The sequence below is a fragment of the Prionailurus bengalensis genome, chromosome X, assembly GCF_016509475.1.
Source record: "Prionailurus bengalensis isolate Pbe53 chromosome X, Fcat_Pben_1.1_paternal_pri, whole genome shotgun sequence".
Classification (NCBI taxonomy): Eukaryota; Metazoa; Chordata; class Mammalia; order Carnivora; family Felidae; genus Prionailurus; species Prionailurus bengalensis.
The window spans coordinates 54607243-54624515 of record NC_057361.1 but is presented as its reverse complement, the minus strand read 5'-3'; the positions used below and the strand labels follow the sequence as shown (position 1 = coordinate 54624515).

At 36.2% G+C, this 17273-nt stretch overlaps 1 pseudogene; it reads right to left on the bottom strand.

Moving 5' to 3' along the window:
- Positions 1-8348: 8348 nt before the first annotated feature.
- On the bottom strand, positions 8349-9061 carry LOC122477075 (annotated as a pseudogene).
- Between the last annotated feature and the right edge of the window lie 8212 nt (positions 9062-17273).

Genomic DNA, 17273 nt, shown 5'->3' with positions numbered 1-17273 from the left:
CTCTCCTCTGCCTCTTCAAGCCGAGCTGTGGTGGTTTCCATTTTGTTATGCATTTCGTTTAAAGCGTTTTTCAGCTCCTCGTGACTGTTCCTTAGTCCCTTGATCTCTGTAGCAAGAGATTCTCTGCTGTCCTCTATACTGTTTTCAAGCCCAGCGATTAATTTTATGACTATTATTCTAAATTCACTTTCTGTTATGTTATTTAAGTCCTTTTTGATCAGCTCATTAGCTGTTGTTATTTCCTGGAGATTCTTCTGAGGGGAATTCTTCCGCTTGGTCATTTTGGATAGTCCCTGGCATGGTGAGCACCTGCAGGGCACTTCTCCTGTGCTGTGGTGTATAACTGGAGTTGGTGGGTGGGGCCGCAGTCAGACCTGATGTCTGCCCCCAGCCCACCGCTGGGGCCACAGTCAGACTGGTGGGTGCCTTCTGTTCCCCTCTCCTAAGGGCGGGATTCACTGTGGGGTGGTGCGGCTCGTCTGGGCTACTTGCACCCTGCCAGGCTTGTGATGCTGGGGATCTGGCGTATTAGCTGGGGTGGGTAGGCAAGGTGCACGGGGGCAGGAGGGGCAGGCTTAGAACGCTTCTCCTTAGGTGATCCACTTCAGGAGGGGCCCTGTGGCAGCGGGAGGGAGTCAGATCAGCTGCCGGAGGTTTGGCTCTGCAGAAGGGCAGAGTTGGGTGTTTGTGTGGAGCGAGCAAGTTCCCTGGCAGGAACTGGTTCTCTTTGGGATTTTGGCTGGGATGGGCGAGGGAGATGGTGCTGGTGAGCGCCTTTGTTCCCCACCAAACTGAGCTCTGTTGTCAGGGGGCTCAGCAGCTCTCCCTCCCTTTGTCCTCCAGCCTTCTCGCTTTCCGAGCAGATCTGTTAACTTATGACCTCCCAGAGGCTAAGTCGCGCTTGCTGTGGGAACACAGTCTGTCAGGCCCCTCCGCTTTTGCAAGCCAGACTCGGGGGCTCTGTTTGGCGGGCGAGCCGCCCCTCCGCCCTGGCTCCCTCCCGCCAGTCCGTGGAGCGGGCACCGCCTCGCCGCCCTTCCTACCCTCTTCCTTGGGCCTCTAGTCTGCGTTTGGCTCCAGCGACTCCGTTCTGCTAATCCTCTGGCGGTTTTCTGGGTTATTTAGGCAGGTGTAGATGGAATCTAAGTGATCAGCAGGACGTGTGGTGAGCCCAGCATCCTCCTAAGCCGCCATCTTGCCTATATTCGGAAACATTATACTTGATACAACTGGAATAAAAAAGATTATAAAGGTTATTATGAATAATTATATGCCAAAAAATTATACAACATAGAATAAATGGATAAATTCCTGGAAACATATAACATACTGAAGTTGAATAATAAGAAAGTTACCGTTTTCACAGAAAGGAACTTATAGGCCAATATCTCTGATAAACATAGATGAAAAAATCATCAACAAAATATTAGTAAGCCAAATTCAACAATACATTGAAAAGATCATACACACTGATCAAATGAAATTTATCCCTGGAATTGTTCAAGACAGGCAAGTCGATAAAGTTGAAAGAAAGTGACATTAACAGAAAATATAAAAATCATATGATTAACTCAGATTGTAGGAATAAAAGGTACAGCATAGGGAATATAGTCAGTGGTATTGTAATAATGTTGCATGGTGAGAGATGCTTGCTACACTTTTGAGCATAGCACAACATATTGAGTTGAATTATTACATTGTATAGCTGAAATTAATGCAACATTGTGTATCAGTTATACTAAAATCATGGTTATCTCAATAGATGCAGAAAAACATTGCACAAAATTCAATATCATTTCATTACAAATACTCTCAAAAATTAGTTACAAAAAGAATGTGCATTAACACAATAAAGGCTATATATGACAAGCTTAACATTATATTCAATAATGAAAAGCTAGTTGAAAGCTTTTCCTATTAGAGCAGAAACAAGACAAGGATGCCTACTTTTTTTCAGTTCTATTCAACATTATACTTGAAGTTCTAGCTAGAGCAATTAAGAAAAAAGAAAAGCTATAAAAGGAATCCAAATCAGAAATGAAGAAGTAAAATTGTCTTTCTTTGCAGAAGACATGATTTTTTACATAGTAAATCCTAAAGACTTTACTAAAAATTGTTAAAACTAAAAAATAAATTCAGTAATTTGCAGGATTCAAAATCAACACACAAAAATCAGTTGCATTTCTATACATCAAGAGTGAATTATATGAAAAATAAATTAAGAAAGCAATCTTCTTTAACATAGAATCAAAACAAATAAAGTACTTATAAATAAATTTAACCAAGAAGGTGAAAAAAATTGACGAAGACACAAAAAATTGAAGAGATAGCCTGTGTTCACCGATTGGAAGAATAATTATTGTTAAAATGTCCATACTACTTAAAGCTATCTACAGATTCAATGCAATCTTTATAAAAATTCGAATAGCGTTTTTCACAATAGAAAGAACAATCTTAAAATTTGTACAGAACCATAAGAGACCCAGAATAGACAATGCAATCTTGAGAAAGAAGAACAAAACAGAAACCAATCTGCTCTCTGCTTTCAACTTACATTAGAAAGCTATAGCAATTAAAACAATGTGGTACCAACATAAAAACAAACAACCTGAAGGAACAGGATAAATAACCCAGGAATAAACAAACCTAAGCATATTTAGTCAACTAATTTTCAACAAAGACACCAAAAATACACAATGAGGAAAGGATGGTCTCTTCAGTAAAATATGTTGGGAAAACTGGTAATCCATATAAAGAAGAATAAAATTAGACTCTAATCTTACACTGTACACACGAATCAACTCAAAATAAAGACCTAAACATAAACCATAAAACACCTGGAAGAAAATATAGGAAAAAAGCTACTTGTCACTGGTCTTGGCAATGATTCTTTGTATTTGACACCAAAACCACAGGCAACAACAGCAAAAATAAACAAATGGAATGGGACTACATCAAACTGAAAAACACCTGCACAGCAAAGAAAGCAATCAGTGAAATTAAAGGGCAATCTGTGGAAGGGAGAAACTATTGGCAAACCACACAACTGATAAAAGTATATAATATCAAAAATATATAAGGAATTTATACAAATCAATCCTTATAAAACAAATAATTAAAAAATGGACAAAGGACATGAATGGACAGTTTTGCAAAAAAGACATTCAAATGGCCAACAGATATGACGAAATGCTCAGCATCAATCATCAGAGAAATGCAAATCAAAACCAAAATGAGATATCATATCATACCAGTTAGGATGACTATAATAGAAATTCAAATAATAGGTTTTAGTGAGTATGTGGAAAAAAGGGAACACTTGTACACTGTTGGTGAGAATATAAATTGGTACAACCATTATGGAAAACAGTATGGAGGTTACTCAAAAAAGCTTAAACTAGAACAACTATATTCCCATTTTAGTTTTATATACAAAGGAGATGATATCACTGTATTGAAGAGCTATGTGCATTCCTATGTTTATCACAGCATTATTCACAGTAGCCACAATATAGAAACAATCTAAGTGTTCATTGATGAATAAATGGGTGAAGAAAGTGTGAGTATATATATATATATATACACACACATATATGTGTGTGTGTAATTTACCCTTTAAAACAATATAATTATGCCATTTGAAAAAGTGATAAACCTATAAGACATCATGCTAAGCAAAATAAGACAAACACAGAAAGACAAACACTTTATGATCTCACTTATATGTGGAATCTAAAGAAAAAACAAACAAACAAACAAAAACCATCCTAGACTCCTGTGTTCTTTAGGATTTTAATGGTTTCATGTCTCACATTTAGGTCTTTAATCCATTTTGAATTTATTTTTGTGCGCAGTGTAATAAAGTTGCCCAGTTTTTCCAACACCATTTATTGAAGAGAATCTCTTTCCCCCATTGTATATTCTTGCCTCCTTTGTCATAGATTAATTGACCATACAATTACAGGTTTATTACTGAGTTCTCTCTTTTATTCCATTGATGTACATATCTGTTTTCTGTCTTGACTACTATAGCTTTATAGTATAGCATGAAATCAGGGTGCGTACTTCCAGCTTTGTTTTCTCTCAAGATTGCTGTGGCTATTCATGGTCTTTTGTGGTTTCATACAAATTTTAGGATTCTTTGTTCTAGAGCTGTGAAAAATGCCATCAGTATTTTGATGGTGATTTCACTGAAAATGTAGATTGCTTTGAGTAGTATCAACATTTTAACAATATTAATTCCCCTAATCCATAAGCACAGTATATCTTTCCATTTATTTGTGCTGTCTTCAATGTCTTTCATCAATGTCTTAACAGTTTTCAGAGTAACAGGTCTTTCACTTACTTGGTTAAATTTATCCCCAGACATTTTATTCTTTTTGCTGCAGTTGTAAACTTGGTTGTTTTCTTAATTTCTTTTTGATAGTTTGTTATTAGTGTATAGGAACACAATTGATTTCTGTATGTTAATTTGTATCCTACAACTTTACTGAATTCATTTATAAGTTCTCATAGTTTTTTGGTGGAGTCTTCAGGGTTTTCTATATAAAGGATCATGTAATCTGTAAATAATAAGTTTTACTTCTTCCTATCTAACATGGATGCTTTTTTATTCCTTTTCTTGCCTAATTGCTGAGACTAGGACTTCCAAAAACATATTGTATAAAAGTGGAAAGAGTGGGCTTCCTTGTCTTGTTCCTGATCTTAGAGAAAAAGCTTTTAGGTATTTACCATTGAGTATGATGTTAGTTGTAGACTTGTCATATAGGGCCTTTATCATGTTAAGGTACATTCCTTCTATACTTATTTGTTGAAAGTTTAAAAATGATAAATGGATGTTGAATTTATTTTCAAGTGAACATGGAACATTTAAATGATATGTTAAGCCATAAAACATTAAGTCTCAATAAATTCAACAAGATTGAAATCATATCAAGTGTCTTTTCCAACTGCAATGGTATAAAACTATAAGTCAATTCCAAAAAGAAAACTGGAAAAAAAACCCACAAACATGTGGAGACTAAACATCATGTTACTAAAACAATTACTAAACAATTAATGAAAAGATCAAAGAGGAAATCAAAACATATATTAAAACAAATTAAAATGTAAACACAACTTTCCAAATTCTGTGGGCACAACAAAAACAGACCTAAGAAGGAAGTTCATACCAATCAACACAGGCTTACATCAAAAAACAAGAAAAATCCAAAATAAAAGATCCAACTTTACACCTGAAGGCTCTAGAAAAAGCAGAAAAAATAAAACCAAAATTAGTAGAAGGAAGGAAATAATAAAGATCATAATTGAAATAGAGACTAAAAAATAGAGAAGATCAATAAAACTAAAATCTGATTCTTTGAAAAAATTAACAACATTGATAAATCTCTAAGGAGACTCATTAAGAAAAAAATGAGAGAAGGCCAAAATAAATCAGAAATGAAAAGGAGAAGTTACAACTGATACCACAGAAACACAAAGGATCATAAGAGACTACTGAAACAATTATACACCAACAAATAAGAAAACATAGAAAAAATGGATGCCTACCAAGGCTGGATCATGAAGAAATAGATAATCTAAATAGACCAGCTACAAGTAATAAAATTGAATCAGTAATTTAAAAAATTTCCCCCAAAATTTCAGGACCAGATGGCTTCACAGGTTAATTATATCAAACATTTAAATGTTTATTTATTTTCAGATAGAGAGAGAGAGAGAGAGAGAATGCATGAGCAGGGGTGGGGCAGAGAGGGAGAGAGAGAATCCCAGGTAGGCCCTGCACTGTCAGCACAGAGCCCCACACAGAGCTCAATCTCATGAACCCTGAGATTATGACCTTAGCCAAAATCAAAAGTCGGATGCTTAACTGACTGAGCCACCCAGGTGCCCCTCTATCAAACATTTAAAGAAGAGTTAGTTCCTATCCTTATCAGATTATTAAAGAAATTGAGGAGGAAGAAACACTTCCACTCTCATTTTTTGAGGCCAGCATTTCCCTGATACAAAACCCAGTCAAGAACACTACAAAAAAAAAGAAACTTACAGGCCAATATCCTTGATGAACATAAATACAAAAATCCTCAAAAAATATTAAAAAAGCAAATGTAACAGTACATTAAAAGGACTATGCACCATGATCAAGTGGGATTTGTTCTAGGGGTGCAAATGGTTTAACATTCACAAATCAGTTAACATGATATGCCATATTAATAAAATGAGGGTAAAAATTATATGATTATCCCAATAGATACAAAAAAAGTAGTTTGTTTTTTTTTTGTTTGTCCAAGGCCCAAAAGAGAACCATGTATAATCAGAAAACTAATGTTGTTTAATGATGTTTGTGTTACGAACTATGAAAGCATCCATATACCCACCTTTCCAACCATTTATTGAACCCCTTCTACATGTTGCACATTTAGACCTGGAATATTTACCATATATTTTTTATTTCATTTTTCTGCTGAAACAAGTATTTTCTTTTTCAGTGATGAATTATTCAAATTTACCTACCACTTTCTTATCTTCAGTATGAAATTTTAGTGAAGTATAATGAGTTTTACTAAACTTGCCTTTAAATTTTCACTTGAAAATTTTCACTGAAAAGGATTCAAAAAGGTAACCTTCCAGCTCAATACAGTGAAATCTTGTTAATATTTGCTCTATTAATTTAAATGTGTCTCTTTTTTTCCTGTGAACAAATGAAACAATAATTGGCAGTAAATTAGGTGAATACCACAAATCTGGGAGGACCCAATAGGCATATGGAGTACAAAACCAGGATGTACCAAAAGAGTCTCAGCAGTTTTAAGCAATAGCTAATTCTAACAAAATAAAATGTATTCAATGCCTATGTAAAATATCTTACATGGGCCCAAAAATCTTTCAAAAAATGAGAGATGTTAACTAAAAGCAGCATATGTGAAACTGGAAGGGAGACAGATGGGACAAAGATTGTTCATCTACATTTTAAGAGAGATAACCAGTTGGAGTTTCTCGTTCTTTTTTTAAATTTATTTTAGCCATTCTGATAGGTGTGAAGTGATATTTTAGTTTTGATTTGCCTTTTCCTGATGATGAGTGCTGTTGAGCATCCTTTCATATGTCCTTGGCCTTCTGTATATCTTCTTTGGAGAAATGTCTACTCATGTCTGCTGCCCATTTTTAATTGGATTATTTGTTTTTTGGGTGTTGAATTTTATAAATTCTTTATATATTTTGGATACTAACCCTTTATTACATATGCCATTTGCAAATATTTTCTCCTATTCAGTATGTTGTTTTTAGTTTTGTTGATTATTTACTTTATTGTGCATAAGTTTTTATTTTAATGTAGTTCCAGTAGTTTATTTTTTGCCTTTTTTCCTCTTGACATATTTGAAAAAAAAAATCTCAGAGACATATCTAGACAGAAGTCGCTACGGTTGATATCAAAGAAGTTACTGCTAGTGCTCTCTTCTAGGATTTTTGTGGTTTCAGGTCTCATATTAGGTTTTAAATCCATTTGAAGTTTATTTTTGTGTATAGGGTAGGAAAGTGGTCCAGTTTCATTCTTTTGTATGTTGCTCTCTAGTCTAACTTGCTCAAAATATAGGGTACACTTGGGAATAGTTGGTTACCAGCTAAAAAATATCTTTTAATGTCAGATTATTGGGTCTTTAAAAGACCAAAGAGTTTGAACTTTAATCTTAAAGTTGGTGAGAATTCTTTGACATTTTAAACTTTCTAAGCTTTTGAAAAAATAACATGCATATAATAAATATAACCAGTAAAAAGAAAATTTATGGCAAATATTTGACACCCAAGGCTGCCAGTTTCCTTTCCATACTTATTCAAAAATATATTTAATATCACCTCCTATTTAAAATATAAATGGTTGCATACTCTATACTCTGTTATGCACATTATTATTATTTTACTTACAATGTCTTGAAAATTATTCCATATAATTACATATAAAATCATTTCTTTCATTTTCATGACGGCATGGCATTTTATTGTTATAGATATATCATACTTTATTTATTAATTTATTTTATTTTTTCTATTTTCAACAAATTTTATTGCATCTTAATTTCATATGCACAAAAATATTACATGCTTAAACATGTTCAAATAGAAATTTCTTTCAGTTCTTGGGGCCACCTTCCTTCAAATGCAAATAAATAAACAAATAATATGTTATGTAGAGCATACATAGAAACTTTTCTTTCACAAGAATAAAAATATTTGTACATTTTGTACTTGGTGTAGTTCAGCAATCCATTTTATGTTAACAAATTTAGTTAACTGATAGGAGTTACAGTACATATACAAAAGAACTCAGTAGAAGGCAGATATTTTAACTCTTAAGAATATGTGTGATTTAATTTTTTCTTATATTTTTTAAGAAGATACTCCATTTGTGAATTCAAGTTTGGTTGGCCCGTTTTGAAGACTTTTTGCTATGTATTTTGAATACCTCCATTTTCTTTTTTTTATAGAGCCTTTGAGCTTCTTCTTTCTTGTTTTCTCAAGTTCTTGCTTCTTAGCACACTCTGCTTGTGCTTGTTCATATTCTTCATACAATTTTTGATTTGATTTTTTCTTTGGAATAGTAATGGAGTTTATTCTTATGCTACCTTGTTCTGCTGCTTAACATTACAATGTTCTTCATACAAAGCTTGGTCAATGCCATATATTTTTTTTTGGCAAAGTTTGATCAGCTTGCTCTTCTGACAGAGGCTGTTCAACTTTTCTAGGTTGCTTCCTGAGTCTTTTCAGCTAAATAAAGATGTTTCAGATGACCAGGGTATCGATCTGTGGATTGGGATTCCTGTGAGGTTTGAGCCTTCTTTTCCCTTTTCCCTCTATAGCAATTTCTTGAAATTTTGCTGAATCTTCAGTTTTATTCAGAATGCAAAGCCTTGTCCCTCATGAACTCTTCCCACGATGGCCTGCAGATGATTGGATTGCCCTGTCCTCTTCTTCACATTCTTATTCCTGAATCTTACCAGAGAAAATCCTTTGCTACATGTCCATTCCCTGGTGGCCACCCTGCTGCTGGCCTCACTGATGCCATGGTGCACCAGCCAAGTCATACTTTATAATATTTATTCAGTAGTAGGGTGCCCTTGAAGAGTTTAGAATATGGATGGGTCTGTGTTTCAAAAAGTTTACTCTGGCTGGCAGGATTTGAGCATTGAGAGCTTGAAACAGGGAAGCCAATTGAGTGGATCAGTGAGAGAACATATGTGAAAGCATTTTTCAGCTGTAATGTGTTATATAAATCTGAGTTATTGTGTCAGAGCTAATGAGAGCCTTGATCTTAGGATTTCTGACTCCAAGTCCTGGCCCTTCTTTCCACATCATGTTATTTTGGCAACAACATCTATGTAGCTTTGCCATTTGTACTTGTGTTGACAATTAAGACTCTTAAAGTACTTCACCATTTTCTGAGGACTTGATATTAAGGACGTTTTGCTCTTTCCAACAACACCCTGGTGAGGGCAGGACTCAGCCCTGATTTATAACTGCTGAAGTGACAGTTAAATTTGGAAAGCAAAATCAGTTCATTGAGTAAGAAAACAAGTATAAAGCTGAGAAACAGTCCCTCATGGGGCCTAGCAGGAGGAAGTGAAAATCAGTAAAGGTAATAGTTAGAAAAGTAATAGTCCAAGAGGTAACAGTAAACAAACACACAGACACATAGACACACACACACACACACACACACACACAAATGTGTTAGAGAATCATGGCACATAATTAATCTTTTGTGCATAGCACCTTATAGTTTACAAAGTGCTTTCCATTTTAACCTCAAATTCAGCTTCAGAAAACCAGATAACGTTTTCTTACCCTTTTTCTCAAAATGTAATAGGGAAAGTGAATATGGGAATGAGCTAGGGAATTATTTATAATGCCTCTGTCATGTTATAGCATCTAAATTAGTGAATTACAAGCATGAGATCTTTGAATTATCCTTGTGAAATGGATACCATACCCTTGTTTTATAGAGAAGGACACTGTAACTCAGTGTGGTTAAGTGACCTGCCTAGTGTCACACAGTTGAAACATGGCAGAACTGGGAGTCTGACTTCTGTAGAGCTCCATTCATTCCATGTACCATATCTGAAGCACTGAAAAGGGAAATCATAGAAAGTGAAAACACATAGATTGCTCACAGAAGTCCAAACTCAGTCTTGAAGAGAAAAAATAAGATGCCAAAGCCCCACACATAAAAGAGAGGTTCATAAGTCTCACATAGACCACAGATTAAATTTGACTTTGAACTTTGATATTTTCGAAAGCTGGAGTCTATTACATTGCTTGGTAGGTAAATAGCATGACTCAAGGGGATGGGCAATTTCAGCCATACCATCTGAGAAGAGAAATACAAAGAGGATTCTACTAGATAATATGAAGGTTGGGGCTGTGATTTCTTCAACTTTATCGTCTTCAAAGTTTACAGTGAATTGTCTGCTACATAGTAAGTACTCAATATAAATTGATTAAATTTGTCAAATATTTGGGTTCAGCTGGAAGGTAGAAGAAGAATAATTTGAGTACTCTTTTTTCCCAGTGTCCCCTTTTCATTGATTTTGTAGGGAGTCAGTCTTTCTCAATATTTTCTCTATTCATATAATCTCTGTAATGTTCCCACTAAATTAATTAGCCATCTGTGCCTAAGTACTTTGCAGCTTGTACTACATTGGCTGTAGAAAAATTGTATAGCTAGCTTTTCTACTCTTAATGAAGAGTCCAGTGCCACAGAAAATTCAGCCAGCTAGAATGAAACTTCCAAACGAGCCCCAAGTGCCTTGGAGATATTCTAGGCACAAACCTTATTCCAAATTCAAACATCATTCGTTTCTCTTCTAGAAATGGAGGCAAATTTATGTAGGAATGAGCTTTATTGCTTGTGCCCAGGACATGCAAATATTTTAAGTAGGGGAAGTCATGGGATGTCCATTTTTCACCTCAGAAGACCAGATGAAACAAGAATGGAGTCTTGAGCAGCAATTAACTGGAGGGAGAGGAGATGCTGCCTGTCTCAGACTGTCTCAGACCATGAAATGGGGGCACAATGACCTTAGGAAGGCTCTTATAAGGTTCTTTTAAACAAATCATTAATGAATGACTTAGTTATCTGCTGGGCATTGTGATAGTCACTCTGATGGGGAAGTAGGGATAAAAAAGATATGAAGAAACCACAAAACATATTTATAAAGGCAGAGAACAAATTGGTGGTTGCTAGAAGGGAGGGGAGTGATTATATGGGCAAAATAAATGAAGGGGATTAAGAGGTACAAATTTACAGTCATAAAATATATGCCAAGGGTATGAAAAGTACAGCATAGGGAATATAGTCAATAATATTGTAACATCATTGTTTGCTTATAAATGCTAACTACACTTATGGTGGTGCACATTGTGTAACGTATAGAATTGTCAATTCACTATGTTGCACACCTGGAACTAATATAACATTGTATGCCAGCCATACTTCGGTTAAAAAGGTGGAATTTAAGAAATAAAACAAATTAACAAAGGGAAACAAAGAGAGAGAGGGGAAACCAAGAAACAGACTCTTAACTATAGAGAACAAACTGATGGTTACCAGAGGGGAGTAGATGGGAGGATGAGTTAAAGAGGTGATGGGGATTAAGGAAAGCACTTGTTGTGATGGGCACTGGATGTTATATGGAAGTGTTGAATCACTATATTGTACACCTGAAACTAATATTACACTGTATATTAACTAATTGGAATAATAAAAAAAAACTAAAGCAAATGAGATATGCCTCAGAGAGCTCACACCAGGAAAGGAATAATTGAGAATCAAATTCTGGCTGAGTCTCGGTAGATGGTGGTCAGCAAGAGCTTTAAGGGCTTCCTATAGGAAGTGGGTTTTGAGCTCAGTCTTGAAGATGCTTAACAATTTGGGGAAATAACTGCAAGGAATGGTGGAAGCAGAGTTGCTGAGGTGAGAGTGAGTGTAATTCACTCCAGATGGTAGCAACTAAGCTAAAGGGGCCTGGTGAGTAGAAAAAATAGTTGTTTACAGAAGGCTGGCTTGGTTGTAACTGTCCCCTTTGAGCAAAGAGCACCCTTGAACAAAAGATGAGATCCTAAGAGATGCCATGAGGAAGAGAACTCTGCTTTACAAACCAGATAAAATATAAGCTCTACAATCACACTAATCCTAGAAAGGCAGAGACAACTTAGCCAAGTCTCTTCTTTTGGCAAGTGAGAAAACTGAGAGGGAAAAGGAATTGCACAAGTCAACACAACAACTCTGAAGCAGAGCCACCACTAGAACCCAAGCCTTCTGAGTACACTTTCAGGTTTAAAGATTCTATGAATAAAAATTTGTGAAAGGCATAATATTGTCAAAGACTATTTATGGAAATCATCTAACAGAGTACTTGGCATATGGCAACTATTAAATAGAGTGAGAACGTAGTATAGTGCTTAAGAGCATACATCCCAAAGCCAAATTGCTTGTATTTGAACCCAGGCTCTGCCACTTCCTATCTGTGATTCTGGGCTCTTGTATCTCAGTTTTGATGGTTATCATGAGGATTAAATTATTATTTACTATCTGTAAAGTGCTTAGAAAAGTTCCTGAAACAAAGTTGCTATGTAAATATCTGATGATAAATAAAGTTTTAAAGTTCCTTTTCCCTTTCCACTATCGCTGCTACTCAGGGGATGATTTCAGAGGGAAAGCACAAAGCAGTTTTACCTCATCTCTATTTCCTATGGCTATGTTTAATTCTCCATCTTCTAAAAACAGAAACATAGATCCTCAGAGTATTGGAGCTGGAGGAGCCCTTAAGAACCCTTGCAGGCTCTGTTTGGTTCAGAGAAGGGATAGGTGGTATTAAATAGTCTTAAGACAATGTGCTTTGTGTTAAAATGTCCAAGGTTCATGTTGTAGCGATTCTATGTTCTGTTACCTCTCTGCCTCTTGATTACCTTATTTATAAAAGGGGGATAAAAATAATCCCTTTCATAGGGTGTGTGAGAATTAAATGATAGAATGCATATAATACAGCACTTAGCTCATGCCTACCCTATCAGAAGTACTTGGTAAATGGTAGCTGCATTATTTATTAACTGATATTATGTTCATGGTTATAACAGTGACTTGGGTACAAAACTGATGCTCAAACAAATGGCTTTTAAATGTTTATCCTTAGGAATATCCCACAACACATAACCACACTTCCTCCCTGGTGATTCATTCCCCAGATGACTGAAAATGGGGAAGGGTCTTGTTAGTATTCAGTTACATAGTTATTGTGATGGTCCAGTCTTAGAGGATTCAGGAAGTGAGGTTCCTAATCTACTTATTAGACCTCATCCTCCAATAACTCCTATTCCCAAAGTGTTACATCATTTACTAAGTCTGTTCATCTCCATTATCTCATCCAGTTTTGAAAAAAAAATTGGGCTGTGGATTAGTCAGAGATAGGTATCCCTAGTTTACAAGTCATAAATTGAAGCTCAGAGAAGTAAAGCAGTTTGTCAAAATCACACAACATATTAGTAACAGAGGCAACTCCCAAAGTCAGATCTTATTCCAGTTCAGTATACTTTACCCTCTGGGATCCTGATTAAATCCCCCAGTTTTAAATGAAGGCTTAATTTTGGCCCTTAGCCTGTCAAGTGAACCTGGTAATGTGTGTGTATAGGGAAGTGGAGTTTGGTAGAGAGAGAAATCAGAAACCTTGTCTAGACTTGGGAGTAAGGAGGGTTTGGACTACGCTATCTAGACTAGAATAAAACCAGGGGAAAAGTTATTTCCTTTTAGTTCTATTTTGTGAATAGGAGAGGCATTTGGGTCAAGAGAGCAATGCAGGATGTAGAATGTATCTCTTCAGACCAAAAGATCCAGGGTATGAAATAGTCCTAAAATATGCCAAATCTTAGAGTAGCTACAACAGATCCCCCATTCTTGGAGGTGTCTATAGATAGGGGTTTGGAACCTTTGGTGAGTCACAGTGGAAACATCATCCTCTCTTTCAGCCATTTCTTCCCCAGCTTCACATTCAGCAACTTCATTCTACCCAGCTCTATGTCATCTTGCCAAGGTTTAATAGGTTGGTACTTCAGGTTCAGGTGTTTTGGCTTGAAGAATAATGGGGTTAGGCTGGTTCCTCCACACAACAACACTTAGGCAAATTAAAGATAACAGAAATCCTCTGCACATCTTTTAGACAGACCCCAAAGCAGGAAGAAGTCACATTTTCTTTTTACCCTCTGCTTGTTGTCCTCTGCCAACCATGGCCTGTCCCTTACAGATCAGTTCAAAAAAGAATAGCACATTGGGGGATGTTTTCTTTGGTGCAATATGAGCCATGCAAATCAGTTTCTGCTTCTTAGGAGGAGACTTCTGAATGGGCTGGGGAATGCTGACTTAGCAATATACTTTTCATCTTGCCATAAGCATGCCTCTAAAGCCCCAGGAGAAGGAAGGGAGGATCTGTGTGCTGGCTTTTGCATGAAGCCAGGTACAGAATTTAGAAAGTTCCCATTGTCTTGAAATGGTCATGCAGAGCAGTGTCAACCCCACAGGACACATTTCATGGATCCACAGAAATTACTGTTGTATATAATACACAAGAACAGAGCACAGTTGGTCTTTTAATTATAGCATTAAAGTTTTCTTTATATTTTGGCCATCTTTCCACTCAGTCTAGACTCTCATTTATAAGCCTCAAGGAAAACCAATCTTTCTGATGTCCTCTCTGCAATGGTTGGTTAAGGGAATGAAAGATCATCCCACTAAAGCCAGTTAGGAAGACTTCACTTGTTTTAAACTCCCCAAATTCTCTGTTCTTGTGTAAGATGGGAATGACTTACAGATAAATTACATTGGCCAAAATTCATTACAAGGGTATCTGTATTATTGACCTCTATTAAATGATGTGAGATGGGTTCTGATTGATCATGAGTCTGAACTTAAGCCTCAGTATCATCCAGTCCTAGAGTGATAGCATGTGGAGAAGTCTTGGACCCCTGATCCCAAATCAGAAAACACATGGTCTATGTTTGGAAGAGTAAGTTGGAAAAAGTTTAAATGTCCACATTCCTCCAATGCGCTCAGCCCTAAACCTCACTAATTTTTTTTTAAAGCATGACTTGCTCCCAGTAGCGAGCAGAAAATAATTTTGTGGAGGGAGAATCTTTAGTTGGGAAAGGGCAATGATTCCAGCATCTCTAACACTGTCTTCCGGCAAGTTGGCTCCTTTACTTTAGTTATTTATCCTGAGCATTCTTCAGTTTAAACCTTGGAAAATTTCATATTTTTATCCTTTAGAAAAAGTTTTCTTCTATCAGGGAAAAGGATTGGGAGTTAAGTAGTAGGGAAACTCAACATCAAGAGAGAAGAATGGACAAATCAAGAGCTAAGGATATATAGTCTTGAGATTTTTCAGACCAAGTCATTTAAGATCAAGGAGATGGTACAGGTCCTTCATATGGAATTTGTATATTGCTGATGTATGGCTATGTTCTGCTAGTCCCTTTGGGATCTAAGCTTTGCCAGCCAATTGATGGCATACAAAGAGTAACTAAAAACTTTATTTTCACCACTTTTCTTTCCCCCTCTTGAAGGTCAGAATCTTAGCCAACACTAGTATTTTGGCCATCCAAGGCATGAGTTGTGCAACCCAGGATGGAAAAATAGAAAGCTCACATGATTGCTTTGAATTATTATGGGCTTCATTGATCTCTACATTCCAAGTGTCTAGAACAGTATTTGGAATATGGTAGGTGTTGTAATGTTTATTGATTAAATAAATGCTTAAATAAATATTTCTTAGTACTGCCGTGCCAAGGACAAAAGATTAATCTTTTCTCAGAGTAATATCCTATCTCCATCTTGGCCTTTAATATGCCAATGTCTTTCCATCTGCTGCAAAGAAGAGAAGACTCATGGATAAGGATGGAGAAAGACTTGGGTGGGCTCTAATGGAGTCCAGCTCAGTATAATTCAGGTAGTTAATTAGATCATTTGCAGAATCCAAATTTTCTGCTAATGAAAAAAGTGTATAATTTATAAATTCAATTTTCACTTACTTTGTTATTCTTTAAAACATTAAACATGAGAAAAATGCCAATCTTGAAATTTTGCTTACAGAGCCCACATTCCCCAGGTTTTTTGCCCAAAGCTTAATGACCTAAGTTTGGGGTCTGCTCCACTCTCTAGCCAAGTCTTGCAGACATCTGAAGCATTCTATAAAGAGTTGATTGCCTAGAATGATAAAATGTCAAAGCCAAAAAGGACTTTAGAAATGAAAGAGCCGAACCTCTTCCTTTTATAGGTAGGGACACTGAGACCCAAAAAGTGGAATATCGGAAACTTGACATGCTGACCTCCAGGCTAGTGTTCACATGATTTTTTAGTGTCGGCCAATTCTACCTAGGACTCCTACCACCACCACTATAATGTTATATGGTGAAGCTCCCTGGATTGGAAATACCATGTGGATGGGAAAAACAGTCTTGGCCACTTTTCAGAACTGTGTTGACTGCAAATTGTAGGTTATTTTGGCCCAGAATGTGCTGCTGGTGTACTCACTCCTATGGAAGGGTCAGAACTCTTAGGCTATGTTACTTCCCCTACTAAGCTGAGCCAGGTGTGCTAGGGCATGTTTGCACAGCATTCTCTCCCACACATTTGTTGGAACAGAGGCCCCACAGGCCAAGTATGTTAGTGAAGCTATATAGAATCAATAAGACTCACAGGTCCTGGACTGGGAAGAAATGAGGCTAGGTTGGAAAGAAACCAGGCTGTGAGGGAAGAATTGTAATTATAGATAAGAAAAGAGACTTAGAGAGAATAAAAACAGTGGGCTTAGAGGACTTACATTTCTGATTTTGGCTTTGTCTCTGTTGGCCATCGTTAGTTAAGTCACTTAGCCTTTTTGATCTTGGGTTTTCTCATTTATAAAGTGAGGATAATTAGATCAGTTTCAACTATTTTAATGAAATCACAAATGCTGCTTGAAAGTGATACTATTATGGAAAATCTTTTTGTGACAAGACCTATATTTTTCAATTACTTGCATCAAGTAACTCTAGTAGATGATATTGCTACTTTTATTCATATAAGTGTAGGAAAGGAAAGCACGGGATGGTTAAGGAGTGCTTGTATGCTTTCTTTAAATCTAAATATAATCTAAAGCAGTGGTTTTCAAACACAAAGTCTTCATATTGACTGGTCAGAATCATCAGGGAAGTGTTAAAAAAAATCCATATGCTTGGGCTTGGGCTTCATC